We start from the raw sequence: 27,989 nt of genomic DNA, 5'->3' as shown, positions 1-27,989 counted from the left end.
AATAACGTCGCCATAGTTCACGTTTCCACATTTACCGCACACACGTTGAAAACACACGAATGCCACTCTAATCTCTTTCCTATTTGTTGGCACATACGTAGCAATATGCAGCAGTACTCATACACACAAAATACTGGAAAACCGCAAGAAATACACAATAATTACTATGATATGAAACATTCACAACGTAATCAGTGTTTGTAATCCTTACATTTAATTATCCTCATTCTAGCGAACTATTCGCAATCTCACGCACAAGTTTGATTTGTGGAAATACTAGCGGTCGCATCGGAATCGCGCTACGTTGCATGCGCGCTGCAGCAGTGCCCTCAAATGGAAACTTTTCGATCGCCCCTTATACAATGGCTGGTGTTACGATCTCAAAGTAATGTAATTTGGAGTTAATGTTTTAGTGCCTGCCTTTAAGAGAATTTTAGAAAATCTTTTAGAAGAATAGTTATTGAAGAAAAGCACAATATTTCTCAATATCTTAATTGCAGTGAACACCTGCCAGGAACACGTCAGGCTTTTAGAAAAATTAGAGTGTTCAAAACAAACGAATTTTCTAGTCATGTTATAATGCCATTAGGAGCTGAATCTACTCTCACCAAACTAAAAGCACTAAAATCTTTTCTTTGACGTACATGTCGAAAACAGTTAAGGGCATTTCTTAGCATTTGTAGTTTTTGTAACACATTTTCTAGGCGATGAGTGTCTAAATAATTCAGATCTGTTGAAACTGCTGTAAAAGGGTGCACCACAGACATGGGGAACTGAATACAAAGATGCATCTCATATCATAAAAACAAAAATTATGTTATGTACTAGTAATTCCTCACCATCCTCATTTGTCAGAAACATTTCGTATAGAGATTGACTCTTCAGAACACAGGTTACATGGAGAACTCATAGTATGAAATGGATTCCCATATTTGGAGCGAAAACGAAGCGTGTGGAAAACAAGTAAGCGATGGAAGTAGCCACGTTTAGGTGAATGCTATTGTCATCAAGGGGTTATTATTCCGTTTTATAACGCAATTTTACTCTCTACCAGAGCTAGGGCGTTGGCTGGATCAAGAACGAAATTTAGTTGCCTAAAGGTCTGACACATTGCGTACAAAGTGCACTACGGGCGTATTTAATTTAGTAACGTTTAAGTTGCAGAAGGAGATTTTCACAGATGGGCCAAGGGGCACAAAAGGTTATTTAACTGAGGGAACAAGGGTTCCACACGAGGTCAATTTAGCGTCCACAGATCATGATTATTTTTCAACGCACCTTGCCGAGGATTCTGATAGATATGTCGCTACTGTTTGTGGATCAGAGAACCTTGGACATGTAGTTACAGTGTTTACAGGACCTTTGTTCTTTAATAAGTACACTCCCATGCCGTCCATTCGAAATGCGAAAGTCACGCACCGAGAACAACAGGCTAGTACACATCGTGAGGACGCCACCGAACCACAAGAAGTGGAGTGTGCCAAAACAGCTACTATGGTTCGAAATGGAATCCTCATGGTATCAGATATACATGGAGTCGAAAATGCGAAGGATATTGCAATGTGGCAGAAAGATGTTTTGAGGTGAGCAGTGGGTATACAAGAAATGTCCGAATTCCCCCGGATGGGGATTTCGGGCCATCGATGCCATACGATAATTCAGTGTTATTTATTGACAAAGTTTGTATGATTTTTACATGTTTGTTAGTATAATGTTGAGTCATGAACAAGAATGGCGCTAGTAGTGCCGCTGTGAGGACGCAAATAAGGATTGCTTTAAATACGCGTTGGAACGGTCTTGAGGTTAGTTGCCTTTGAGATTGGAAGTGGTGAGTTGATGCTGGTCAAGAATGCCTTTAAGGTGACAAAGATGCCATCATTAACTCCTCACTGAGTTTGAACATGGTTGTTTAACAGGGCTGCGTGAAGCTGGATATTCCTTCTGCGATATTGCAGAAAGACTTGAGAGGAATGAAACCACTGTACATGATTACTGGCAGCGGTGGTAACGAGAAAGTACGGTCGCAAGAAGACTGGGATCCGGACGGCCACGTGGCAATACCGAGAACGAAGACCATCGTGTTCGGCTGATGGCTCTGGTGCATCGTGCGGCATCTGCAGCAGCAATATGAGCAGCAGTTGGCATCACAGTGACGAAACGAACTATTTCAAATCTATTAGCTGAAGGACAGCTCGGAGCCAGACACCGTGCAGCGTTCGCATGCCTGTATACAACATTCTGTTGGTTACACCGGTTACTAATGTACCATAATTTCGCATATGCCACAGCTTATGTCGCGCTTACGTTAACCTATGATGTTACATCACCTAAATATATTACCTAGACAAATGTATTCCCCATATTTTATTACTTTACATCAGTTATTTTTTGGTGTTGCGATTCTTTCCGTCAGTCTGTAAGGTATATGAGACAACCAAATGTCGAACACACATAACTGTCATTGTGGCGGCGCGCTTGCGCCATCCGCCACCTCAGCGTCTGTATCGTCGTTAGCGGCGGCCCGGCGAAACAAGCGCGCCACCGTCGCCTGCAGCCAGCCTCCCGGCCGGAAAACACGATCGCATCGGGCAGTTGCCAGCGGGACCTTATCCACTATTTTCTCATTGTGTGTGTGTGTGTTAAATCTTATGGTACTTAACTGTTAAGTTCATCAGTCTCTAAGTTTACACACTACTTAACCTAAATTATTTTAGGGACAAACACACACACCCATGCCCGAGGGAGGACTGCAGCGCCTTCGACCGCGCGGCAGTATTTTCTCAGCCGAGTGCAAATGTTCTCGAGTTACATCAGCTCCGTACCAGTGTGCACTGAATTGTCAGTGATAGGACTCTGTACGTGGACTGTTAATAGTTGTGTTAATGATTCTCTAATCTTGTCATTATTCAACATGCAGTTATCAGGACGTATTTTTTTTCTATGTAGTGGCTTCAATAAAGAGAGTAGAATGTAGATACAGCACTTTTGCAGTCCGTTCTGCGCCTGTCTTTCGCAAGTGAAATGGATCAGGCGTTGTTTCAACTGCTACAGTAGCAGCAGCAGCAGCTTGAGCAACAACAGCAGCAGTTAGACTTGTTTCGTCAATTACTTACAAACTCTCTGGTAGCTTCTGCCCTTCTCACTGCCATTTACGTGCCCGTCCATCCCCTCCTATCCCATCCAAGTATTCCTCCATTCCAAAAGAAGCAAAGGAAAATGGTGCACATATGTCTGCAGCAGCATTTCGCAGCATTTCAGGTAGAGTATCGATCATAGCAAAAAGCTTTTGTGCCCCTGAAACGTTTCATATGCTTTGAGAACCTGCCCCATTGAAAAACCATCAGCGATGTCATTTTCTGAAATACGTACGTGACCTGCTTAGCGCTTATTATCTTAAGCAATCCCACGTGCTGTTGTCATCGGACGAAACCTCCAGCATTAACCGTCCCTGTACTGACCGACCAAGTGCAGCAGGGATTGAACTCCATCCCACGAACAGATACCTATCACCTATACAACATAATGCATGGACATTCGCCAGGTCAGTCCTGTCATGCGCGGGTGACCTACATCCATGAGCTAGGTAGGAAATGTAAATTTGTATATACTCACAGCTGACATTCTATGTCGATTCTCTGATACGCGACGTCGTTGTTCGCTTTGCTCCTGACAGAGAAGACAATCAGAAAGCGTTGCGTTTAGGAGATCAAATGGTTGAGAGGGTTTCGTCTAAGACTCTCTATATGCCACAAGCTGTGTCTGAACAGTTAGAGGATATCATGGACGTTTCGTGAGTGCGCTCGTTGGTACAACATCGACGGCATTACCTGACGCCCTTGATCTGCTTCTCCAATTCATTAGGGTTGCAATCGGACGTAGCTGTTTTCCGCCGCGGTTTCCCGTTCTCTCCTGACTGTTTCCGTGTGCACTGCCGGCGGCACTATCCGCGTAGGTGCTCCTTCTATGCCGCTTGCCGTTAACAAGACCATGTGGCTGCGGTCTGTCGTAGTTCCCCGTACGGACGCGGAGTTCACGTAAGTTCATAGTATTATTCCAATCCATGGCCGCGAGCTCAACGACCCGAGCAAAATTTACGTAACGCTGTTGATTCAGCAACAATCGTTCCGTTTCCAGATCGACACCGGATCCTCTTTGTCCCTCATCCCTCGTCTGGGACGACCTGTTCTCTTGTCCAAAAATCATCGTTTGGTCGGCCCATTACTGTACAAGGCGTGCATGATCCATGTGAAGTGTCAACTCGTCGTAAGGGCCATACGTTTTTGACAGTTGACGGTACATCGTCGAAGAGTGTTTTTGGTCTCGAAGCATCCACGGTTTTGGGTTTCAATTTCAAGAAGCGAACCATCTTGTTTCCGACTCTATTCCATTCCAGGAAGTGGAAGACCTCCACCATGAGTTTGGGTCCTTGTTTCCACCAGGTTTAGGGGCGGCATAGGATTTCGAGACACACATCACGCTCAGACCAATGGCCATACCTAAATTTTGTCGTGCTCGGCCACTCTCATTAGGCGTCAGATCGGCAGTCAATGAAAAACTTGATAGGTTGCGTGACTTGGGTATCACTCAATGGGCTATTTCTTTGGTTGTCGTTCGCAAATCTTTAGGGACGATTCGTTTATGTGGAAATTTCCAATCCACCATTAATGCTCAGTCGGTAGTGGATTCTTATCCGATTCCTTGGACCGACGAAACCCTCGCGCAATTGGCGGGTAGTGAATGTTTTTCAAAAACTGGTTTCTCGGAGGCGTACCTGCAGCTTCGTCTGGATTTCGCTTCTCATTCGGGTTATACCACTATACACTCACGCCTTTTGGCATCACAGGTGCCCCCATTACGTTTCAAGTCTTAGAACAGTTAATACCTGACTTCACCTGCTGTGAAAACTATCTTGATGGCATTAAAATAATAGGCTTCTCATGGCAAGAAGATAATGACAACCTTCGGACGCTTTTCACTAGACTGCAAGAGGTAGGCTTAAAGTGCAATTTGGCAGAGGTCCAAGTTTTTTCAGGCAGACGTAGAATATATGGGCCATCTTCCTTCGAAGGATGGCGTCTGTCCACTGCAGCAGCATCTAGAGGCTACTGTCAAACTTCCTAAGCCGCTAAACCTGAAAGAATTCCACCCATTTTTAGGAAAAGTGAGTTACTTTTCAAAATTTATCGCCGGTGGGGTGGACGTCATGCAACCCTTAAACAACTTACGGAAGCAAAAAGTTCCTTTTGTTCATTGTTGGACTGTTACATCACGTTCACCCACATCAAGTCGTTGCTAATGTCTTTCTCGTGTCTCGGCAGTTTTACACAGAATAGACAGCTGGTTCGTGCCAGAGACGAGTCCCAGTATGGACTTGGGGCGGTTTAGTCTCACAGAGAAGCTGATGGAAGCAAATAGAAAAAGAAGCATTGCCGATCGCCTACACGGTCTGCGAGTTCCATGTTTTCCGTTGTAAAAACAAATTCCATCTCACCATCGACCATAAACTGCTTGTGGAACTTTTCGGCCCCTGCTCTCGACTTCCCAATAGGATCGCACAAAGACTTGATTGATGAATTATATTTTTGAGTGTGTATGAGTACAAAATTCAGTATCGTACCATTTGCTTGTCATGCAATGCAGACTCATTGCCTCGCTTACCCACTGCTCCTGGCTCAGATTTCAACAAAAGGGCTGTATCAGGCGTTGGATAGGTTTCCAGATCCTGCAAGTGTTTAGAGAAAGCCACTTAGCAAGAACCGGTGCTCTGTCAGGTGTCTCATTTTGTGTCGAGAGGTTGACCTGAATGGTTGCCTGCTAATGAGCTGGGTCTTCTCCACAATCTTTTGCTTTTTCATAATTAGCTGGCAGTGGTCGATGTAATACTCCTGCTTAGTACGGATTCGGATGAAGGCTGCATTATGCTGTCATTGGTGAGCAATCTTCCAGGCACCATCCCCTCCAAGAACCAGGAGCTACGTAGACTCTTTTCGTGAATGTGCCAGTGGGCATCGACGACGTGGAGATGGAGCTTCTGATTGCACAGAACAGTCAATCGGTATGTAATGGTGGCTGCTTAGATGCCGTCCACTCTTCAGAGCACTAGGCGGATGTTCCCGTGTCGTCGCTACCTCCGTTTTCTTGCTGCTGCATGGTCCACAGAGCCACCAAGTGCAGGGCCAGTGCACCGTTGTCTACGCCACTTCCACCTGTACACCCCGCCAATCCCGAGATAGCTGATACCTAATCCCTGCCAGGGCGACGTCTCTTGCTGATGAGCCAATGGAAGCCAGCTGCCTTTGTGGCGTTGCTACCACTGCTGTCGTTGAAGACGTATGTGACGGCCTCCTCATCCTTGCTGACTTTCCGCCAACAGCGATTTTGCTGGTCCTCCTTTCTCGCCTATGGCGTCGGCTCTGTGGAAGAGATCAGGGATGTAGCAGTGTGTCCGCGCAATCCACCACCCCAGTGTTTGTATTCAGCATCAGCGGTGGCTGGGCGAAGCAAGTGTACCACAGTCGTCCGAAGCCTGCGCACCAACCAGCAAATACAAACATGTCAGGCAGCTGCCTGAAGGGCCTCCTCCTCTTGCATCTTCTCTGCCTTACGCAAGTTTTCTTGAGTCAGCCTAGCTCCTTGCGTGTGTGCAATCAGTTGTCAGTGATAGGACTCTGTACTTGGACAGTTAATAGAGGTGTTAATGTTCCTCTAATTTTTTCATTATATGGCTTCCAGATGACAGAGTGTACTACAGTAACTGCGCCAAGGCACGGTGCATTTGTATGGACTCTGTTAAGACAGACTATTATGACAATTATATTTGTTCTACATTTGGTTAGCTTATATATGATAAAATATATGTTTGATCCATTGATTTACACAGTTTTTTCTCTTGCAACTGGTAGAGACTAAAGATATAGTTTTAAAGCTGACGGCAGAAATACGTTTTTTTCGGTTTATAACACTATATTGTAGTACATCCCATCCCATCCAACATAGTCCATTTTGGTCTAAGAATGTATCGCATTTATTTACTAGTTTTTGTGGCCAGTGGTTTGGCTTGCCACCCATTATGTATTTTCTTATTTCTTTGATGAATGTTGTTTCTGTGCTCTGATTTTCATTTCTAACAGTTTATATGTCTTGATTCTGTGTGTCTTGAGTGTACTTATTTTGTTTCCCATGTGACATTATGATCATAATCAATGTAATTGATGTTCTTGGTCCATGTCTGTTTCATTTATCTGAGTCATGATGGTCAGTAAAGACTGATTAAGGGCATTCTTTGTGTTAATTGTTGATTGGACTTGACATACTTCGGACGCCAATAAAAACAATGGCACATATCCAGTAAATGCACTAAGCTTCCTAGCGAAGAGAACTATTATTTTATCAGGAAGTGAATATCTCTTATATGGATAAAATGTGTGTGGTGGTCTGAGTGAGCATGCATGGGACACATTACCATGAGATAACGTTCTGTACCAAAATCCTAAGATTCATGCCTATTCACAGGACTCCCAGTCGGGCAGTCCACTCGCTGACAACAGTCGCAATTTGTCCAACTGTGTGTGAACACCAGCGAGCACTTGGCGGACGCTATATCTCTTTTTCCGACAAACAGCTCAGTTCATACATGCAATACCAGGAACAAAAATGATCTGCACAAGGACTTAAAAGCACTTACTTTAGTTCAAAAAGGGGTCCACTACTCAGAAACACTCATCTTAAATAATTTGCCAGCAAACATAAAAAATTCAGTTAAAAATAAAGATCAGTTTAAAAGGAGCCTGAAAGACATACTGGTGGCCAACTCCTTCTACTCCATTGACGAATTTTTTAATAGAAACAAATTATGTATTGTATGTATTAATACTATTAGTATTGTTATGTCAGCTTGAAAAAAAAATATTGACATGTTCCACATCCACAAGGATCTCCTCAGCACGGACATATGGAACGAAAAACTAATCTAATCTCACCTGCCTGTGCTGACAGTGTTTGGATTAGCAAGCAGCAGTCAAGGTAAGAATGTAACAGTAAGCGAGTAGTGATTTGCTGGAGGAACCGACGTGCCCCAACCAAGGACCCGACTATCAGCCCACACACAGGTGAGTGCGTCACAGCTAATGCATTCGGCAAGCAGGTCATCAGACTAGTCAGCCTTTGTCTGGGCCACGTAACTCTTCACTCCTAGGCGCTCAGGACAATAGGTCCTTACTTATACACACTTGTCCATAGACTTCCCCAAAACCCAGACATACAGGATTTAATTCAAGTATTTGCTTCATTCTGAAGGACTTGTCCCGTTTAATGACTCACTGACAGTGCAGAACTACTACCAAGCGTTCGCCCGGTGAACACTTGAGCAAATCATAGGCATTTCCAGTTACAAACTTGAGAGAAAGTTTACAAGCTTCCCCATTACAAACAATCGGATACATCGGTTTTGCATCTTCAGCCAACAGGTGGGATCCACATGGCCAATATAAGCCAGCTGTCACCCAGTGGATGGACAAAGTTCAACTGGCAGAGATCGTCGCATCAGAGTTGCAGGACATGGGAGACGAAGACTGCCAACTGTCCATCAGCAGTCATACCTCAGGAGATAAAACTGGAGAATTCCACTGACACTACATCAGCTGCACATGATGGAAGGTAACAGTGACGATGTTAAGTGGTGAGATGAAGTAGTCACTCTGCCCTCCCCCCCCCCCCCCCCCCCCCCCCCCGCATTTACTCAACTTATGAGTCACATCTGCGATCTTAATTTCAGCCCTGAAGTTATATTACTGATGTTGAGCTGTGAGGAGGGTATAGGGTAGACCATATGTTCTGGCCAGAATAAAATTAAAGTGATAGATCACTCCTTTCCAAGGAGGGGGTGGTGGTAGGATGGGAAAGAATGCAATATGGATCTTTCAGAGTCTGTGCTCTTTGGTGAAAGGACCAGCTAGTCTGTAGTCGAAGGATAAGCTTTGTTTGTGTATTTATTTACACACAGTAGTATGTATTGCTTATTACCAATAATTTCTCAGTTCCTTGGAGCAATTGCATGAGTCTTGTCATGGTAGTGAGAGCATCATGAAGACCAACAACAATCATTCATGGTCTGTGCTCTGTAGTGAAATATCGTCAGGGAGCCCTATCAGCAGAGAGCAGCCCAAAAGCTGAAAACTGAAAGTAGGTATTATCCATCAATTAAAATGTTATTGTTATTCATATAGTCAATTACATTTTGTTAGTTTTTTCCATCTGTGCACTAGGCCCCTGCTTTAGTAGAAGCTGAAACAGAGCGTCTCACAGACTATCTTTGATCTTTTTATGACCTACTGTCGTTCGACTAATAACAAATTTTCAATACTTGTCCCTCTAAAGAAATTTCTGTCACTGTAGTGAGAGGAGCAGGACAACCAGTAGGGTCATAGGAGGACCACAATTACTTTGGCCAACTGACGTGCAGTTATGCCTGCTTCATGTGTAAATGCATGTATTCTTACAGAAAATATGTGTGCTACGCAATAATTATCTGTCTGACATTAATATAACAAATTAATTCCAATACCTTCTTTGGCTGCACGTCACACCCATGTCACATGCACTTTGTGCCAACACCACATGCATGCTAAGGAACATGGTGTTTAAGCTGTGTTTATGATTATGGAATGGATCGTCCGAGTTTGACCATGTGGAGAGTGATCCAAATGTATTGCTGATATACATTATCTTTCTGAAATTGAGTGCACTGCATGACATCCTCGTTTTAGATGTATTTACTTTCACTTTTCTTGGGTAGTGCTCATAAGTGTTCGATAATAATCTGATATAATTTACATCAATTATAATCTGACAAAATCACGACAAATGTTGAATTTAAAAAAAAAATATTAGATTGAATTCCTCAATTACAAGCTTACAACAATATAATTAAGGTTGGGAAGAGTAACACCACATTCGTGGAATGTTAGTTGCACCTTTGTTGGGGTTAGCAGAATCTCAAAATCTCGAAACAATTCTTTGTGACCTCCTCCAGTGTATTCTCGATAGTTTGTCAGCCTGGATGCTGCGGGTGAGTGGCGGTTGGAAATCTGTATGTTTTACATATAACGTAACCACTTACAATTGATTAGGGGAATCACTTACAAGTGCAGCAGTGTACTCCGTAGATCGCATTCATTTTATAGGGGAGCAGTTGGCGTTTAACATTCTATCAGAGCAGAACATACCCACAGTGAAAATCAGTGTTAATTAAGAATAATGCCACCACCAATCAAAAGAGTGTGTGTACACTGTGGTACTGGTGATTGAGAATCTTTACTATTGCTGCTAGTGCAGTCCATGGTATGATTCAAACCTTCTGATTTCACCTTTGTGGTTTAACGAACACTTGGACTGGAATGTTTGCAGTTGGATTCATATGATCGAGATCTTGTGATAAAGTGCTCTGAATTGTGGTCTTAGCCATCAAATAACGATAATTTACCGAGTGTATACTTCCATACATTAACGGTACTCTGTGAAGTGGTTTTGTCTATGTTGTGATGGAAAAATGTCTGGTAAATATACAGTGCTTATATGTACATGTCCAACATAACTACTTGCAGTACTTCATGACTGATTTTACTTTAGAAATCATCAACTCATTCCCATTATAATATCGATAAATGTAAATTGAGGCTAACTGATGTCAGACATGATCTGACAGCATAATATACATGCAAAAAAAAACAGTGGTTTTAAAAAATATCAATTGAATTCACAATATGATATAAGCTTATAGCCACAAAGTTAACATTGTAGAGAATGATACCACATCCATGCCATGAAAGTGGCGCAGGCACTCGGGACAACAGAATCTTAAAGTGTAGAAACGATTCCGTGTGTCCTCCCCCAGTTTACTCTCCATTGTTACTAAGTCTCGATGCTGAGGGTGAGTTATGGTTGGACATACGCATGTCTTACATATAACTTAAACAATTACAACTGGCGAGTGGAATTACTTACAAAAGCAGTTTGTCTACTGAGTAGATCACATTCGGTTTATAAGACGGGTGTTGGAGTTTAACATTACCATCACAGTAGGAAATGCCCACAGCGAAAATCAGTGTCAGTTAAAGAAGAATGCCATCATCCATCAAAAGAGTTTGTGCACACTGTGGCAGCAGTATTTGAGAATCTGTACCTATGAATCAACATTACACAGCTATATGGGAACCGATTGCAGCCCATGGCGTGATTATACCCAACCGATTTCACCTTTGTGGTTTAAGGAGCACTCGCATTAATATCTTTCTGGTCAGATTCATCTGATTAGGACCTTATGATAAAGTGCTCTGATTGATGGTCTTATCCATCAAGTATCGATACTTTAGTGAGTGTGTAGCTGTGTAGCATGTACATATACATGTCCAACACATATGTGCAGTACGGTAGGATTGATTGTACTTATGAGATATGAACATGGGTATGGAAATACTATGTTTCCATGTTACAACTCAATTTTCTCCAACTGATTAATCATGGAAAACACGGACAAACAGAACGTATCAGAATACAACATGCAACTCTTGTTCACAGAAGATGTTCATTATGCCTTTGTGAGCACAGACACATGCATCAACCCGCTGTCGTAGTGAATCTCAGAAGTACTGATGTATCCCTGGGGTTTTGCGTATGGTTTGGCAGTGTTCCACAATACAGGGACGAAGACTCTGAATATCTTGTGTTCTACACACAAGAGCTTTCAAATCATAGGTAGATATCCAGAGAGCGTGGACGCCTGGCAATGGGTCCACCTCTACCTATCCATCTGTCACCGAATCTGTTATTTAGAAGCCAACAGGCATTAACACTAACATGAGGAGATGCTCCATCATGCATGAAGTACATGATTTGCTGACAGTTAAAGGCACATCTGCTAACAGAGCAGGCACAACATGCTCTACAAAATTATAATAAGTTCGTCTGTTACGCCTGGGTAGAAGAAAGCGAGGTCTTATCATTCACCAAGACCACCAACGCAAACATTGATATAAAAACTATGTTGCTTCAACGTTTGCGTGAAGATTTAGGTCCATCCATACATAATGATTGTGTGTTTCTCATGATTAATGAGTTCAAGGAAATGAATTCTAAGACGGAAACAAAGCATTTCCAGACCTATGTTAATTTTAATGTAATTTCCCTGTCTACCTGTGAGGAATCTGTCCCGCGGTGTCTGCCACACATTCTATTTTGGGGGAATGTCAGATAACTTGTGAGGTGGTTCTACATGTGAAAATAAATTGAATAAGTCCTATGAACATGTATCTGATTTTCGATCGTTACTGAACTGGAGTGGGTTGAAGACTACACACATCCATTAATGGGTATGAAGACAAGTGTAGATACTACTAACCATAGAGCTGTGTAGGTACTGTAGTGGGTAGAATAATTGTGGTATAGATGACCGATCCATCCTACACAATGTATGGAGGTTATGTAACAGATGGTAACACTGTGACATTACACCAAGGCAACAGCTGAAAGCATACCCCGTTCACAATTAAGGAATGAAACAGTGAGCATTTATGACGGCTGTGTATGTCGTGCTTGAATGTTGTTTAAGTGTGTTTGGGAATACCAACATACCACAAATATTCACCCACACAGAATAAGCAAACATGTTAGTTCTATATAGGTACCTGTGCGGCTGTGTCAGTATACTGGAGACGTTTCCTTTATCGATGAACCCCTGCGCCGTGCTATTTCCCAGGATTTCTCAAACACTACCTAGAATTCACGAAGCATCAGAAAGCGAGACCATCCAGTCCGATGAGGAAAGGGGCGATATTATTGCAATGGTATAATGGAGTCCCACCACCAGCACACTGTGCATTAGTCACCAGCTCTGTATTCCACAAACGTGAGTGTGGCGTGCTTACATTCTGAGTCCCTCTATGCTCCTCTTCTTGCACCTCTGGGGATGATCCAGCCTCAATAGCCCGACGAATCTGCTTTTCAGAGTAATCGTTTTCCTTAAAAACAGACTTCAAGTGTGCAAATTATTGGGTTAACCTGTCCATGCCGGAAATGACATAATCCTCCCTGTACCAGAGTCCTAAGAACGCCACTGTGTTGATATGGTGGATGGCAACTTTTAGCCCGAAGATACCGATCGGTTTGCGATGACTCTAGGTGAACACTATGTCACAGGGTACCTTACGGTTCTTTTGTAAACCATGATGTCCACAATGGAAGTGACATAAAATATGCTGTCAACACCGTTACAAAATACCATAGCAAGAAATAGTGGATTCCTGTTGATGTTGTTATGGTCTTCAGTCCAAAGACATGTTTGATGCAGCTCTCCATACAATACAGTAGAGCTCCAAGCCCTCATGAAAAATAACAGCTGCATTTTCACCCACGAGAAAAGTACGTGTAAATGAGCGAGAGACAGGATAAAAGTGGCATGTAGGAAGAAGAATACATAAACGTACATGTAACGAATACAGTTTCTAACATATTTGTTTATAATTAAAGTCCATTAAATGGAGACTTCGTAGTAAATAACACTGCACTAGTAGCCAGAAGTAGCAGAGGATACATGACATCAAGCAAAATAGACAAAGAATTTTAAGTTTTCAATGACTTGTGGAAGGAAATGTTAAGCATCACATGTTGTACAGTGCTAGGGTCTACGTAAGCGACAGAGAGCAGATGGATAGTTTGCCTCATGTTGCAGTAATTACATTATTATTCTCGATTTCTGTGTGTATTTAGAAGCCAAAAGACGTCGATTTCTGTTTTTAAATACGCTATCAGATTGACAGACCTCTTATTATTCTTTGGATACGCACTGTCGTATTTAGTTTATGCCGTTTGCAGAAAAGCAGGTTAGCGAGTAGGTTTCCACACTGGTGTATAATACTATCGTTGAGGATGACTTGCACAGCGTATATGTAGATATGAATCTGAACCATTACAGCAGCAAATTATTTAACAAATTACGTTGATATCCCAAACAATTGGGATAGAATGATTTTTTTCAAACTGGAGTACAGCAGTGCAGCTCCTAGGAAAGAGTCTGCACAAATCGGATGACTCAGTCACGTGAAGGCTTTCAGCTAAGACCACTGTGAATTTGGCTTCCGTGCGCCTCAGAGGTAGAGTAGCAGGTGAGCTGAGTAGATCGCGCATGCAGTGGCCGCATGGTGCCTGCGCGAATTTGTGTCAGTGTTGCGTCTGTGTCTCTGGGATGAAATTGTAATTGTGCATGCCACTCTACAAAACAAAAATAATGCAAAGTCGGCCATCCATGTCTGGTTACAGGTTTGGAAGTAAAACATTTTGCTGATTGGCTGGAGGAGCACTCACACAAACTGCTGCTGTAGCTTAGACAGGCTATGGCTACTACCTACAGCTAGACAATATAGCAGCTGTCCTCCTTACACCCAACAGCTATTGAAACACACTGGCTAGTGCACACCTTAGTCCTAGATCAATGACGGTTCTCCTAATTCTTGCCACATTTACAAATTAATTTGCAATGTGATTGTAAAATGAGTCGTTCCACATCATTACGATTTAGCGTCCAAAATGATCGATCGAACATGAAATTGACTGATTAATCCCGAGTAACAAAAATTCGGACTTCTTCCAGTTCCACTAGCGTATGTGGCACGGGAAGAATGATTGCTTAAACGCCTCTGTCAGTGCTGTAGTTAGTCTAGTTTCGTACTCGCGTTCTCTAAAGGGGAGACTCGTAGGGAGCTGTAGTATGTTCTTTGATACACCATTTAAATTTTATTTTGAAACCTTGTAAGCATGCTTTCTCAGGAGAGTTTGCGTCTCTCTTAAAGCGTTCGCCACTCCATTTTCTTCAGCATTTCGGTGACACACTCCCAAGCGTTGAGCAAACCTGTGGCCATTCGTGCTGCCCTTCCACGTATATGTCCGGTATCCCATTTCAGTACTGTTTGGTCCGATCGCACAATATTGAGCAACATTCGAGGATGGGCCTCGCAGGTGTTTTGTGAGCAATTTTGTTTCTAGACTGTATTTCCTTGGTGCCCTAACAGTGAACTGAAGACTGTCACCTTTTTACTGTGACTACCCTGTGTGATAGTTCCGTTCAGTAACCACACAAATCGTCATACCCAAGTATTATTACATACTGTGATCATTGTGGCAAGATATCGAGAAATGGATATCACACCTGAGACGATACTCCATAGGCACGCAATTTGACTAGAAGCCGGTTGTGAGGAACATTAAATGTAGGACAGACTTTGAATTGTGAAGTGAACTTTTTTCTCACTGACAGAAAATTTCTGACTGATAGTTTTCTTCTGCCTTCCTTCATACAGGATACCATATGGCGACCTAAAGTGAAAATTAGTTTCTCGTGATTAGATAGTAATAGCACTTTTACAGATTAGGGCAAAGTTCGTAGATTTCTTTCTCTGATATAGCTCGTCACTTCGTAGTGTGTTTAAGTTCACTGTGGCCGCGAAACAACCATATTTTCCCTTTTTTCCACATCTCGAGAGTTGGCAAGGTTTTACCGTACATATTTCAACGTGATCTCTCATCGCTGATTTCCCTTGCAAATGCAAAAACCGAATCATAGCAGGAGTTCCAAAATTGCTCAGCACAGCTACTATCTTGTTTATTTACTCTGCAGCAATGCCATCATGGGACTAAAAAGGGAACAATATGCATGGATAATGAATGCGCTCATTCGCTTCCATGACATGCAGACGCATTCAGATAATCACACTTTTTCAGATAACAAAGCAAACTTTGCGAGCGCCCTTCGTAATGAACTGAGCTCTCAATGTTTACATAAAAATGTACCGTAAAACAGCTATGTACTGAGATGTTCGTACTGAAGCCTAAAGCTATTACAGGCAGGCGGATGTCAAAACAGACAGAGGTATGGAAATTTCGATTCATGGAAGACCAAGATAACAATCAAACAGAAAATAGCCAATGAGAAATCACTTTACTTGTGAAGAAACAGTCACGATCGCAATATATAATTTATTTAAAATGACCGTTCTGACACATGTAGTAGGCCACCTTCAGACTGATTGAACTGAAAAGATTGTAAAAGTGCATAGCAATGCAGTTTTGCATAAAATGTAAAAAGATGAAACTAAAAAGGCGTGATGTTCCACCCATTTGGTGACGTGCTGAGCAGCTGCTTGTTGTCAAGACGATAACTGACGCTAGCGGCTGTACTGCCACTCGTAAAATAGTGTTCGATAGTGCGCCAATTTGCTGCATTGCGTAAGTTGCAACCATTGGGATCTTACTTTACGTAAAAATATTTATGAGTGCAAATGAAGTATAAAACTAACAGCACAGTTGTATGTATATCATTATACAAGTGCAGGTAATTATAAAAAATTAATTACCTTTTAATAAGCTTTAAATACGAGTGCACCATTACAAAAGGTTATAAGACCGCTGAACGTCAACTGGTGCTGATGGTTAGTACTTTAAGGCGACGTCGTTTCCATGGAAATGGCGAAGTGTTGGCCATTGCTTGTCAAAGACCACGCTGTAGCATGCTGTTGCCTAGGCGACGTTGTACAATGCCTACTGGCGTCCAAAGATGTATGGAGACAATGTCCAAATACCCGATACTTTGATTCAATTGGCGTTTTGCTCGAAATTTTCAACATTGTGCGTAGAGAATACCGTGATTTACAAAAGACAGGGAGAATTAAACATTTGCAATAATTATGATATGTGTGTAAATCAGTGTAGCATTATGACAAAAATCCTTAGACAATAAATAAAAATTTATAATGAGATCTACGTGGCTGTGTCAATTGTAAAACAAATACCATGGCGCTTTTAAAATGTTTTTTTCTGTAACATACAGTACCATTATTCATAAAAAATTTGGAAATAAAACACAAAAAAGTGACGGCGTCAATTGGCAAAAACGAAGTACGTAAAATCTAATAGGTTCAGTGAAATATTTTTAAAAATTTGTCATATAAGCTTACTAAATGAGAAAATGAAGAAGCAGATATCCTTCCTTACATTTGTTTAAAAAAATCCAGAAGGGTCGTTTCGTGAAAATTTAATTGTTCATTTAACAGAATTGAAGAATTATTTTTTCGGTGAATGAAAATTTCGAGCTCCTCAAGCGTGTTCTAGAGTAGCCCTTTAGGGCTAGTGCGTAATATTCCAGGGCAGTTAGTTATATCACGTTTTGTATATTCCTCATTTACAAGGTGTTGTCCAAACTTCGGTTTATTTCGTGAGACTTCTGAGGTATGTTCCTTAAGACCCATTTTTAAATTGCGTCCAGTCTGATGATCATGATATTTTTTCGGAATTACCACTGGTCAGTTCATATATATCTGTGCGAGGAAAGTGTTCATTATCATTTCCAATAGAAAAACTTAATTTATTTAAAAGGCTGTTTGCTGATATGAAGACAATAGAGCGGTTGGTAATACTGAAAACTCTGTTACTCTGAAGAAGGCCTGCTGTATGTGCCGAAACAGGCTATTTTAAATAAACGATATTTTGCGATCGTGACTGTTTCTTCATACGTAATTATCTCAAGTAACATCAGTGCCACTCCCAAATGTATAGGTTAAAATCAAGAACTCACTTCATCATTCCCTTACTTACAAGAGAACCTCCCCATCGCACCCCCCTCAGATTTAGTTATAACTTGGCACAGTGGATAGGCCTTGATAAACTGAACACAGATCAATTGAGAAAACAGGAAGAAGTTGTGTGGAACTGTGAAAAAATAAGCAAAATATACAAACTGGTCATCAGTCTTGGCCACATAAGCAACATAAAGGACAATGTGAGCTCAGGAGCGCCGTGGTCCCGTGGTAGAGTGAGCAGCTGCAGAAGGAGAGGTCCTTGGTTCAAGTCTTCCCACGAGTGAAAATTTTACTTTCTTTATTTTTGCATAGTTATTATCTGTCCGTTCGTTCATTGACGTCTCTGTTCACTGTAATAAGTTTAGTGTCTGTGTTTTGTGACCGCATCGCAAAACCGTGCGATTAGTAGACGAAAGGACGTGCCGCTCCAATCGGAACCGAAAACATTTGATCGCAAGGTCATAGGTCAACCGATTCCTCCACAGGAAAACACATCCGATATATCCTATACGACACTGGTGACGGCATGTGCGTCATATGACAGGAATATGTTGTCCACCCACCTAACTTGTACACTTGGCAAATGGGTAAAAAGATTCTTCTACCTTGCCCGATTTAGGTTTTCTTGTGGATGTGATAATCACTCCCAAAAAAGTAATGAAAACATAAGAGTTTGTCACACAAACTGAAAATAAAAAATTAAAAGTTATCACTCGATGGAAGATTTGAACCAAGGACCTTTCGTTCCGCAGCTTCTCTCGTTACCACAAGACCACGGCGCTGCTGCGGTCCCAGTGTCCTTTATGTTGCTTATTTAGGACTTTTCGTTCCGCAGCTTCTCACGTTACCACGAGACCACGGCGCTGCTCCGGTCCCAGTGTCCTTAATGTTGCTTATCTTGCCATGAACTACTCAGTTTGTATATTTTGTTTATTTTTTCACAGTTCCACACAACTTCTTCCTGTTTTTTCAATTGACCTGTGTTCAGTTTTTCAAGGCCTATCCACTGTGCCAACTTATAACTAAATCTGAGGGGGGTGCGATGGGGAGGTTCCCTTGTTAGACTATCTTCACACGTATGAAGCTAACCATTCACAGTGAGATTAAGAGAGAGGCTTCTGCCTTGTGGAAAGGTAATACAAGGAAAAATTGGGGACATACGCAGATACCTAGAAACCAGACATGATAATTGAAACAAACAAAATAAATACGTGAATGACTGGTTATTATTTTAAGCAAGTAAATGACCACACAGCCATTCTACTTTCTAAGCCCTTACTAGAAGAGTTAGTCAGATCGCCCTCTGTAGCTATGAAATAAATGGATAACGAAATGATCACGGTATAAGGAACTCAACAAAAGGCATATCTTATAAACAAAACGTTGGTGACAGAAGTTTAAAATAGTTCAAATGGCTCCAAGCACTATGGGACTTAACATCTGAGGTCATCCGTCCCCTAGACTTAGAACCTAACTAACCTACAGACATCACACATACCCATGCCCGAGGCAGGATTCGAACCTGCGACCGTAGCAGTAGCGTGGTTCCAGACTGAAGCGCGTAGAACCGCTCGGCCACAGCGACTGGCTGCAGAAGTTGTCTACTGAGCGTTTCTTAATATAGAACTAGTACTAGGCCCGCTAAAAATTACCGGGACAGCTGAGATGTGTTATGGCATTTTAACTTTTTGTTACGTCTTCCTTTGCACGCTGTGTTGTTCTTTAGTGGATGCAGGAGCGAGGAACAGATGCTGCTCATATTAATTTAATCCACATCTAATATCAAAAAGTTAAAATAATAGGTAACTATGATGCTGTATTTGCAGCGCCAGTGGCTAACAGAAGAGTTGGATGCATAAATGTATACTGAAATAAAAGATTCATAAATCTGTCACTTTTCGACACTATATCTATTCAGAAGATGTCGAGCACTGGCCACTATGAAAGTCTGTAAATATTACTCATCTGACAGACACACAAAATATGCTCAGTGTATAAATGTTCGAACTTAAATGGATGGGATGTTTGCATCTCTTAAGCAGTGGCGTAATCGTTCGTGGCAGCGCCCTCGAACCGCGTTGGCAGCTGTAGGAAACGCGGCGGCGTAATTGGCGGCGAGAGTATTTGAAAGTGCGGCCGATCCGATGGCGGTGGATACCGGAGTTTTGTTCATTTTAAACACGCTTACGTCAACTTTTATTATTTTCTCTGTCTGCTTTCTGTGCCACGTCCCACGGTGAACCGCTGAGGAGTTCACAACACTACTACACTCTATGTCGTTGACTTCTCTAGTCGCTAGCTGTGTCAAACCCTCTCATAGGGATAGTGCCTTTAGGAATCCGAGAAGTTTGCTACAACAGTTCTCCCACTAGCATTGCAAAACTGTGTACGCACTTTTTCCTCATTTTATCCGTCTACTCGAATGCTAGTTCAACAACATATCACTCATCTTCATCAACCTACTTATCTAGTCTTCGACACGACAGTTTATCCTAGTAGCCTATGATGCCTTATCAGTAAGTCGCGAAATTAGCACACCAGTTTGGGAAGAAGTACTTAACATGAACCACTCGCAAAATAAATCCGTGAAAAAGGGTCTACATTCGCATTCCTGGTTATAATGTCCGGAGAACTATTGTTTAAACCCTAAATTTCACTCTCTCATCCCTGAGAGACCCGTCCAGCGTATCGTGTTTTATGAGCTTCGCAATGCTACACTACGCATTTACCTACCCACAGCGCTATTCCAACTACAACCTAAGCGTTTTAATTTTACAATTTTTCGTAATCCTTTCTTCTCGCCGATAAATCCTCCAATTATGCCTTTTAGCCAATAACTTAGGTAGTTCCTCTGTTATCATGTTGAATGAACTTGGAGGGGCCAGGAGAGGTATAACAATGACGTCACGGACGATGATCCCTCTTGCATCCTCGCCATGGTGTCTGAGCGGCTTGATACGCTGCCTTCACTCAGTTTCGTGCAAACTGTAGCGTCTCCTGGCCAATGGTCATAAAAAGCGTGTTACAGAATTTTTTCCGCGTGTGTAAGACCAGTTAACATGTATCGATATAGTGCCACGCACGCGGCGAAAGAGAAATAATTTAAACACGAATAAACATGACCAAGTGAAGCAATCAAGCAAGACTGTAAACATTTCACGAACATATTATGTGTGTATGTGGAACATTCATAATTATTTGACGTTTTATGCATTTTTTAACTTTGAATCCATGACGTATTATTATCTTTGACAATCGTATTCTTGTTAAATTAATTAGTGATTATGATCTGTGCCTCAGATAAAAAGGGCAATTCAGTACATGTATAAATAGTAAAAAGCATTGTCATAATTGCTCTGTTCTCTTTGGGTTCCGTTAAGAATAACACTTGCGTGTTAAGCAAATGTATATGCCGGCCGTGAGTCTTTTGTTCATGAAGCTTGAGATCCGCCATTAGGCGAGTTGTTGTAAAAAGGTGTGTAAAATTAATGCAGTTTTGCTTGAATATATAGAGTTTGAGCAAATATGTTTTTAAAATAATTTTTAAAGTTGCCAGCCATTCGTCCCGTAAATAATTTAGACATTTTCAGCATTTAATTTAGCGCAAGCCGCTGTACCAATCTGCGAGGGCAACGGCCGCAGACGCGGCACATTTAAAAAATATTTATTTCAGGCATCGCAGTCGTCTCGCCGGTAAACCGAGGTAACATAATAATATGTAACATTTACTTACAACTTCCAGCAGTGCTGGCAGACTATATTATGTTGTTCAATGCATTTCTCAGTTTGACTTGGAAGCTACTGTGCGACGTGTTCTATGCGATCACAAAAATATAACGAATAACTGTGTTATGATTTTATCATTTTCACATTTTGTGGCAAGGTTTGCTCTGTGAAACTAAAGCAATATTTTATATTTTTTCCCTGAGATTAAGAGAACGCGGGCTAGCCGCGCGCCTGTTCTAATTAACAGTATTCAAAAATCCACTGCACTGTGACGATCATTTGAATTTCATTACTGACTTTTCTGAATACGATGCAAGGTAGTGAGTTCACATACAGTTTTCTTTCTTTCTTGATTACGTTACAGTAGCAAGTGAATGTTTCCTACATGATTATCCAGAGTAGATGTGGAAAAGCAATAATTTGATCCACAGTGTGCCACATTTATGATAAAAGTGTTTATTTCCTCTCCCACTCCATGTCTGAACTTAACATATGTGTGCTAGTGTGACTCATACAGGCAAAGTGAAATATTTACCCAACATTACTCAAAGTTACTTGCTTTTATAAAGAAAGAATTATCAAGTAAAGACAGTGTAATAACATTGAATCAAAACCGTAGTAACTTGTTACAAATTATTTTGTGTACTGCCGTCAGCTCTCAGTTTCAGTTTTATATCAGTCTGAACATTGCAAATGCAAACTTTAATATCGTAAAGCAAAGTTACTAGTTACCATGTACCAACTTACTTGCAGCTACACATATATAATCATATCTAAATAAATAAAACCACAAGCCGAATAAAATTAACTCCAGTAGTAAAAAAATGAGAGGGAGAGTAAGGGAGAAGGAATAAAACCATAAGATAATGTTGCGTAAGGATGTACGTTTTACTTCGTCAGCGCTGTAGCAAGATTATAACTATCTCACTAGAGAATAAACACAAAGAGTGGGAAGAGGAGGGCTCCATACACAACGGAGGCACTCTGTCAGCGTCAAACAACTACTAGCGTAGATCTCTGGAGGACTCTTAAATTCATAATCCACAAACTCTTTTTACATCAAACTATGTCATCAGTCATCTACAAATAACCAGGTGGTCATAACTGAAGTGCATCTACTCGTGGAGGACCAGTGTGGGCTGCAATTATTGTATGGCAGCGAAACTTGATAGATGCTCTAATGCGTGAATGTGATTTACGCAGAAAAAAGTTAGTTCCAATTTTGACCACCAGGTGCAAATCTGGCGTTGTGAAAGCAAGAAAGGCGCAGAGAAATGTTTCAGCATGTAGTGGATTAGAAACTGGACGTGGGCAGAAAAGATCACACAAATAAGAAAGGCATAATGTTCATTTCATTATAAAATGCTGCTTAGGCAGTTTGTCCAATATGAGCTCCAGATACGACGACGAGATGCTGCATCCCCAAAACGACGTCATCAGCTGCTGTTCACAGCAGTTCCTGTGAAATCTGAGCAACGTGTTCCTATATGTTAGCCTTCATATCACATACAGAGCGAGCCTCCTTATGTTAAACAAGTTCTTTTATGTATGCCGAGAGTCTAAAGTGACACAGATTGAGGTCACGTGATCTTGAAGGCCATGCAGATGGAAAATCTCTGGGAATAACACGTTCATGGAAGTTTGCATTTAGCACATCTTTCACTGGGTGAGTGACATGAGGTGTTTCCCTTTCTTGCATGAAAACAGCGGTTTCCAAACAGTCGTACTCTTCAGGAATCGCATGTTGTACAAAGAGCTCTCGAAACGTGGAGACGTCACGGTACACCTGACAGATTCTCTGCGTGTATTCTCTTCAAAGGAGAATGGACCGAGAAGATTCTATCTGTGCCTGAACCATAGAGGAAATTCAGAAAATTGGTACAGATCATGAGGTTTCAATTTCTGCACCGTCTGGATCTTGTGTGTATGTCGGTGTATAATAGACCGCGAAACTGTTTACCATGGGATGGACAATTCGCGTGATACACCACGAGCGCTAGCACTAAGCCCGGTCATGTGCTGTGCGGTCAGTTACATCAACAGCAAACTCGTCAGTAACTTCTGCCAGGATAGAGCGCCTTCCTGTTCACTAATTTTACCTGTTTTTCCGAATTTCATTATCATCTTCTTCAAACCATTTAATGACATCGATCTTCACCTCAGACTCTCTCAACGCAACACTGTTACTGCTGCCGTTCACATAAAACAGTTTCACTAACAGTGAACTATGTCTCTTCTCGATAGCCATATTGCTCACTCACGTTATGGCTTGTCAAATGACAGCATGGATGTTATACCGCCACACAAACAGTGAGATTGGCACCTGGTGGTCAAAATTGAAACTAAATTTTTTCCAGCATAAATCGGTTTCACATTAACGCACTAGTATATCTACCAAGTTTCGGTACCATATAATAATTCAAATGGTTCAAATGGCTCTGAGCACTATGGGACTTAACTTCTGAGGTCATCAGTCCCCTAGAACTTAGAACTACTTAAGCCTAACTAGCCTAAGGACATCACACACATCCATGCCCGAGGCAGGGTTCGAACCTGCGACCGTAGCGGTCGCGCGCTTCCAGACTGTAGTGCCTAGAACCACTCGGCCATACCGGCCGGCTATGATAATTAAAGCCCACACTGGACCTCCGTGGGTAGATATATTTGAATTATTGCCACCCAGGACATACACCTAACCTCCCTGGTACCAGCGGTGTTCCACATCCCAATCGAACATTCTGCCTACAACGCCTGGTGTAATGCCCCCTTTGCCCGCATACTCAACATAAAACGTCGATAACACGAGGAAAGCAGCAACATGACTCGATAAATTGTATTGCTTATAGACAACCAGTATTCATTGGTTCATCTCTTGGGCCTTTCCCAGGCACTACAACCAAACCTAAACCTGGCATAATGAAACATGACAGCGGTAAGGGTACAAATCGAGCGCAGCAGACACGAGGATCCCACGAATTGTTACAAATATAACGCACTGCTGCTGCTTAACTGCTTTGCCAAAGACAGAAGCACTTTTTCCAATCCCAGTTTAGACACCAAAATGCAATGGTCTGGTATGCTATGATCACTACATTGAGATAGAAAGTCATTCACCAGATTGTCAAGATAGTTTTTGGTTCTTCCACCTCAGCAGTGTGGGTTCGGTAACTTGGCGAGAGCTAGAGGAGTCCGTCTCAGGAGTAAGGTGGCTGCAGCACGGCAAATAACATTCGTGAAAACTATTTTTCCAGCAAGCTCAGAGCAGCTGCAGGTGCACGCCTGTCATGTAGCACAACCAGGCGCAGAGCAACCTTGTATTGACAACATCATCGGCTTATGGGCAAGCACTGTCAGGGCAGGCCCCTTTAGAAAGACAGGCTGCTGCGTGTGTGTCACAGCACTAGTCACTGAGGCTCTTACTGGTGCCAGCAGCTGTCTCTGGCGAGGAGCGATTTAGTATTTCGGACATGTTTACTAATATTTAACTGCATGTTTAAATGCGTACAAGCTCTCTGTACCATATGACAAAGTTAAGACCTTTAGCGAGTACCTTTTCATTGACATACTCATTTTCCGTGGGCCCTGCATGAAGTTGAGTGTTCACTCTAAGTGGCGGAAAACGCAACTAGTGTTACGTCACAAGTTCACAAGGTCTTAGCAGCACCCGTATTTTTTGTGGGCCCCACGATGTGGCAGGCTGAAATGGCCTGCCGAGTATGAGACAGCTGGGTGGTGGCGACTGAGGCTTCATGTGTCTCAGTGGCCTTGTGGTTGGGAAGGCCTTAGTTCAGCCCTCGACCTGTCAGGCTATAGCTGGACACCCTGTCAGGTGGTCCTGTCAAGATGACAGTGGAGCACAGTTGTCTAAAGCGGAGGCTGACGATGTGACATAACGCCAGTTTGATGAATAGCCCATTAGATCAATGACAGGCTTGATGGCATCTTACAGCCCTGTGGCAGGTTCATACAAAGCAGAGGCTTATCAATGAGGAAAGGATACAACGCTTTATGAGTAAGTTAAAAGAGATGGAATGGGATCAGGTTTATATAGAAAGAGATGCTAATGTCAAAATGAATTTATTTCATAGTAAATTTATGTGAATATTGCAAAGGTTGAAGTCATAAACTGTTATTCATATGATCCATCAAAAACAGGCAAATAAGCCATGGATGGAAATCAAATCTCATGTAACAGAAAGAGGGAAATTTACTTAAAATCCAGAGTAAGTCAAGATCTGACAGTAGACGCAAACTACAAAAAATACTGTAGTATTTTAAGGAATGTCATTAAAATGTCCAGAAGTATGAACGTCCAGACACAAATAAATAACGCAGTTTATACGATTAAAACTATGAAACTTCCTGGCAGTTTAAAACTGTGTGTCGAACCGGAACTCAAACTCGGAACATTTACATTTTCCAGTCAAGACTTCTACCGGCTGAGGTACGCAAGCATGACGAGAGAAAGTCAAAGGTCCCGAGTTCAGATCTCGGTGCGGCACACAGTTTGAATCTGCCAGGAAGTTTCACAGCAGCACACAATCCGCTGCACAGTGAACCATTTCATTCAAGATCAAAAATATGTCGGATGTCGTCAAATGGGAGACAGGACAGCCAGTCAGTGTACAATATAACATAAAAGTTAAAGTAAATGACAATTTGTGACTCATAATTCACAGTCAGCTGCTACTACTTCTAACAATAAAATTCTAATATCAGAAAAGTAGGATTATATGTTTCAGTCGAAGAAGCAACATAATATATTAAAAATGTCTTTCCACGTAACTTTAAGCAACTAGAAGAAGCACCAAAATACTTCACTGAAATTAATAGCATTATAAATTTTCTAAAAAGCAAAAGCTCATGTGGTCTTGATGGAATTTCAAACCGAATTCTATAAAGTTGTTCCAGCTTAATAACTAACGTTTTTAGTTATTTACTCTCTGCTGTGGATCACTGGCAAGGTGATTTTTTCCAGACAGGTTAAAATGTGTGTACTAATGGTGTGTCTCAATGTACATCACTAGCTTATCAACGCATTGTATGAATTGTTTTGGTAGTTATTAAGTAAGATAAATTCTAGAGATGCGAAACAATTTTAATTTGTGTAACAACTGCGCCTTATGATATTAATTGTTCAGTTGTTTGCTCTAGGTTACATTATTTGTGTTCATGCATGCACACGTAAGGGACGCAGTGGTGGAAACACCGTACTCGTGTTCAGATGTTGTTATGTTTATCTCCCTGTCTACCCTTCTTGTGTTTGACTTTGTCCAGTCTTCCCTGTACATCTAGTGAACATCGAAATGATTGTATCTTCAGCTGGTCCGTCTTCAGAGCACGAAATCGACGAGACGATTGACTTCAGCCTTCCTTCCTTTCTTCTTTCCTCCCCAGTATACACAAGGGCACAAAGGAAACATACCCCTGTTGCAATAGTAGCATATAGTATATGGACCGTTACCAATATAATTTAATGTAATTCTTCCCCATGAAAGGAAAGTGTGAAGCTTAAGGTTCCGCAGAGATCATTGAAGGTGCTCAAATAGCGACACCACCGTCCTGGCCCACGCTGACTCCTACAGCCATGAAGCAGCGCTGCGCAGTTCCTGCTGGAGTACTGGTTATTCTCCGTGTTCTACTGCCTCTGTTCATACTTGGCGATAAAACAAATATCGCGCAAGATTAATATGGGGCCGCTCTATAGAATAGGAACGAAAAATTCTTCTTCAAAAATCATTATGTTTGTAGTGGGAAACAAACTGACCCTTTTCATCGACACTGGGCGTCGTATGAAAGTCGTGATGAGCAGTATTTTCTTGAGTTGACTCTAGCTACACAATGAAAAAATGAAATTGTAAATATTTACCGAAACGTCAGAGAAAATGATCTTCTTAGCAGGGACACCCGATATGTACAGGGTGTCCCAGGAGGAATGGTCAATTTTCACGGATGTGACATGAAAGCTCATTTGTAGCAAAAATCTTCGTGTGGACATATGCCATATTCCGAGTGGTTTCCGAGATAGAATACATAAAATACATTTCTTGGCCTATTGGCACGCCCGTATGTTTCTTTCCCACCTAACTTCTTCTACGTTTTGTTCTAGTCTAGCATATCTCGTTGCTTTCAACCTCATTGCTCTGGATGTCTTCTGCCACAGGGACAGAGGTTGAGACAAATTTGAATTTTGTGGGGCACCCTTTGTGATTTCTCTGTGGGCACTAAAATAACTTTCCAACATTTCTCAAGCTATTCAACATAATTTTTGCATTCTGTTTGTTAAATGTGATTAAAACTAGTAATGTGTAGGGCCGTGAGTTCCATAAATAACAGTGTACATTAAATGCGTTTTACCTCAGAAACCATTCGAATAGGGCATATGTCCAAATAAAGTCGCCGCTTTGAGTCTCAAGTGCATGTGCCAGTTGTCCAGGCACCACCAGGCAAGACAAGGCACCGGGCATTCAAGCTACACTTGCGTGACTCACAGTGTGCCGAGGCCAGCAGCAGGAGTGGGTATGAGTCTTCGGCCGATCGTAAGCTGCTGCTTAGCATCCCACGACCGGCACGTACAAGGAATGCTCCAACTTGTTGACTCTTGTCCGCAGCTACAGGTATAAGTCTCTGCAGCAGCACTAA

The sequence above is a fragment of the Schistocerca serialis genome, chromosome 7 (genome assembly GCF_023864345.2).
Source record: "Schistocerca serialis cubense isolate TAMUIC-IGC-003099 chromosome 7, iqSchSeri2.2, whole genome shotgun sequence".
In the NCBI taxonomy this organism is placed as follows: Eukaryota; Metazoa; Arthropoda; class Insecta; order Orthoptera; family Acrididae; genus Schistocerca; species Schistocerca serialis.
The sequence above is the reverse complement of the archived record's forward strand: the minus strand, read 5'-3'. Positions refer to the sequence as shown.